Here is a 4,291-nt window from a genome sequence, read left to right as displayed (position 1 = left end):
CATACTCTGTCATCCAACATTTCCACTCCCAGCTGTACACCCTAATGAAAGGCATACATGCACACACCAGGAATCATGGACAAGAGTGTTCATACCAGTATGTTAATCATAGCCCTGCATTGGAAACAAACCAAATGCCATCAACAGTAATATAGACAAATTGATATGCTTCCATTTACATTAAGTCCCCAAACAAGCAATACTAAAGTGTAGTGCTTTAGGGCACATACTTGGATGAAAAAAGTGGAGGAAAAAAAAACAAGCAAGACTGTGATTGTGATAAAGATCAAGTTATGGTTACCTTTGTGGGAAGGGATGGTTTTCTGATTTTGAAGAGACACGGGTGGAGACTGCTGAGGTGCTGGCAATGTTTAATTTATTGACTTTAGCGATGGCTACACAGGTATTGCCTTGATAATTCATTAGGCTGCACATTTTATGCTTTTTCTGTCTGTGTGCTATATTTTACTACAAAAAGGGCATTTTAAAAAGGAAAAAAATTAATCTTTTTTATTAAAAATTGTAGCTTTAGGAGAAACTTCTTTTTAAAAAGACCATCTATTCTTGGAGTGCCTGGCTGGCTCAGTCAGTTAAGCATCCAACTTCGGCTCAGGTCATGATCTCACAGTTCATGGGTTCGAGCCCCTTGTCGGGCTTTGTGCTGACAGCTCAGAGCCTGTGCCTGCTTCCGATTCTGTCTCTCTTTCTCTCTCTGTCTCTCTCCCTCTCTTTCTGCTCCTCCTCTGCTCATGCTCTGTCTCCCTCTCTCAAAAATAAATAAACATTAAAAAAAAATTTTAAAGACCATCTGTTCTTTCCCAGCTCCATCATCCCTCTCCCACCCCTTTCTCCGCACGGGATGTCAGCAGGATCTCTGCTAGTTCCAGCACTGGCAGCTTCACACTAGAGACTCTCATACACCCCTGACTCAGCAGAGCGGGAGTGGATGTGGTTATGCACACACACGCACACACGCAGGAGCTTCCCTCCCTATGCTTCAAGAAGAGGAAGTACCTTTGCTCCTTTGTACCGGGTTGGCAAGAAGAAGGAATAGCCTTTCCTCAAGAACTCTGCAGTTCCCCAAAGGCATGCCCTAAAAGCTCCCCACTTCTTCCTCCAGGGCCTTCTGGGCAAGAATGAGGGCAGACTTGCTGTCTCTTCTGACAGGCATCGTCAGCAAGCCCCCGCAGGCAGCCCTCGTATCAGAAAATGCTGGACTAAGACCTGTGTAGTGCTTAATGTTGTAGTTCTCAGCAGTGGACCTGAAGAGCCCATTTTGGTACTGGGCACTTTATAGCATCCTGTTACACTCATACACTGTTGATGGAACATCTATTACATGCCGGGCATTCTGCTAGTTGTTTACATTGTGCAATGCCTTATAATTTACAATATTTGATTTCATTTTCATAACAATCCCATGAAATAGATGAGTGCTATCCAATCATTTCCACTCTCAAAGAGGCCATTGAGGCTCCTAAGGTTTCAGTATCTTATCTGAAATCACTATAAAGGGCTAGCCATACCTCTGAATGCTTGCTGTACCCAAAGCCCACTTGGCAGAAAAGAAACCCTGTGTGGTTCCTCAGGCAAAGTCTGTTTGATGTTATCTCCCGACCCACCCCCTACTCCCGGTCCACCGCTGATTTTGCCAGAAGACGAGTGGCCTGAGAAAAGACCTGCCCAAACAGGAATGATGGTGATTAGATAGATTATTAGATTATGTCAGAAACATTTTGTGAAAAATACAAGGAAGCCGTTGTTATGATAGAAAAAGCTAAAAGACCCCAGAGATGAGAAAGTTGTGCACAGATACCATTAGGCAGTAGAAATCATCAATAAACAGGGAGTATGAGTACAAGTAACGTTGACTGTGAACAGAAAATGAATTATCTATTTGATACCAACAGAAAGTGAGTTACTTGAATGGTACTGGCAGGAGCATTGAAACAAAGATTTCAGTGGACTAAGTTCCCATAATGATGGGGAGCAACACTCTTGTTGCCAGGTGGACTTCCTCAGGCCTCTGTTGTTCAGTTCCCTCTCGTTTTTGTTGTTGGTTGGTTGGTTTGTTTGTTGAAAGATTGAGCAGACGTGGGCAGGTCAGATCTGAATTTTGTACTTCTGGTGCCCGGAAGCCACTGCCACCCCGCTGGGCCCCCGGTAACTCTGATCCAGGGCCACCTGTGGAGGGCCAGGCAGTGGGCTGCCTCCCGAGCCTGACAAACACCAGTACTCTCGGGACCCCGAGATGGGCTGCTACAGGTAGCTCTTCCTGTTTGGCTTCAACATTGTCTTCCGGGTGCTGGAAGCCCTGGTTCTAGGCAACAGCCTCTGGGCCTGGGGTGAAAAGTGGGTTCTCTCCAAAAGCTCGGTGCTGACAGATCTGGGAGGCCTGCACTCCGTGTGGCTGTTTGTAGTGATTAGAGGCGTCATGGCAGTGGGCTGTGCCTGCTGCATCCGGGCACTGTGGGAGAACACCTTCCTGCTCAACTTTTTCTGCGTTCCTAGGCCCCATCTTTTTCCTGGAGCTGACAACAGGGATCCTAGTCTTCGTTTTCAAGGACTGAATTCAAGACCAGCTCGATTTCCTCGGAAACAAAAACATCAAGGCCTATCGGGACAACACTGATCTCCAGAACCTCATTTACTTTGCTCAGGAATATTGGTCTTGCTGTGGAGCATGAGGGCTTAATGACTGGAACCTCAATATCTATTTCAACTGCACCGACTTGAACCCCAGCCAGGAGCGCTGCGAGGTGCCCTTCTCCTGCTGCATCAGGGACTCTGCGGAAGATGTCCTCAATGTACAGTGTGACTAGGATGTACTGCTCAGACTGGAGCTGGAGCAGCAGAGCTCCGTCCATACCAAAGGCTGCATCGGCCAATTTGAGAAGCGGCCACAGAACAACCTGATCGTCGTGGCTGGGCTCTTTGTGAGCATCACCCTCCTCCAGATCTTTGGTCTGGCCCAGAGCCTTGTGAGTGACATCAGGCAGTGGAGGCCAACTGGTGAGGCTGCCACAGTGGCCATGGCCACTGGCCTGGCCTCCCCAGGGATACCCCCGCTTTCCCTGACACTGTGCCCATGATGGGCATGGCCACAGGTGTTTCTGCTTGGACCTGAGTTCCATAGGGAGCTTGAGTGTGGGTATGCTGGGCATACGTGGAAAAAGCTGTGTGCCTCTGCCTGTGCTGCCTGTCCTGGAGCTGTGTGCACAGAGGGTGGGTATGTCTATGTGAATGTGCACAGGGAGCCACCATCTCAGCTATTATTGTGTGGTGGGCTCTCCCGGGGACCAGGAATGGCACAGCTCAGAGGGTGTGGACTAGTGGGGTGGGAGGGGTCTGCGGTGTCCAGCCAGGCTGGGGCACACCTCTCTGTGCATGGCTATGCGGGGCAGGCCTGGCGCCTGCTGTCGCTTGGAACACACCCTCATGCAGCTTTAGAGCTGTCTTCTCTACTAGTGTGACTTTGACCCTGCCAGGAACCCACTTCAGCCTCATGTCTCAGATTCTAAAATAGATCCAAGAGGGGTGCCTGGGTAGCTCAGTCCGTTAAGCATCAGACTCTGGCTCAGGCCATGGTCTTCTGGTTCATGAGCTCCAGCCCTCATCGGGCTCTATGCTGACAGTGCAGAGCCTGCCTGGGATTCTCTCTGTCTGCCCCTCCCCTATTTGCACACTTCCACGTGCGTGCTCTCTCTCTCTCAAAATAAATAAACTTAAAAAAATGAATAAAACAGATCCAAGAATTTCCTCTCCCTTCCTTGTCTCTCAGTGATGGCTACAAACTACTACTCAAATAAAAATAAACAAAACCTTGAAAACCAAAAACAAACAAGCAAGGTTTGAGCAGATGACCAAGCTGTGAAGACAATGATCAAGGAAGCCTGAGTCTACTATATATATAGCAACTAATATATCTTATCAGATGGCAAGAGGAAAGCCTTTCTTCCAAAGTACTGATGGAAAGTAACACGGAAAATAAGAAAGTTAGAGAAACAATCTAGGAAGTCTATAATCTGATTAACAGGAAAGAGAGATTAAAAAAAGAGAGATGCGTATGGCATATCTGCACATAGGCCAAGAACACCAAGGAAAAAGAGAAGAGTCTAAAAGCTTTAAGGAAGAAAAAACAGGGATGCCTAGGGGGGCTGAGTCAGTTAAGCATCCGACTTTGGCTCAGGTCATGATATCATGGTTCATGGGTTCAAGCCCTGCCTCAGGCTCTGAGCTGACAGCTTGGAGCCTGGAAACTGTTTCCTATTCTCTCTCTCTCTCTCTCTCT

The 4,291-nt window shown here is 47.7% G+C and overlaps 1 pseudogene; it reads left to right on the top strand.

Moving 5' to 3' along the window:
• Nucleotides 1–1,136: 1,136 nt before the first annotated feature.
• LOC109269544 (tetraspanin-17-like) lies at nt 1,137–3,016 on the top strand (annotated as a pseudogene).
• The last annotated feature ends 1,275 nt before the right edge of the window (nt 3,017–4,291 follow it).

This window comes from Panthera pardus, unplaced genomic scaffold (assembly GCF_024362965.1).
Source record: "Panthera pardus isolate Hobbes unplaced genomic scaffold, ASM2436296v1 HiC_scaffold_10, whole genome shotgun sequence".
Lineage (NCBI taxonomy): Eukaryota > Metazoa > Chordata > Mammalia > Carnivora > Felidae > Panthera > Panthera pardus.
The sequence above is the reverse complement of the archived record's forward strand: the minus strand, read 5'-3'. Positions and strand labels throughout refer to the sequence as shown.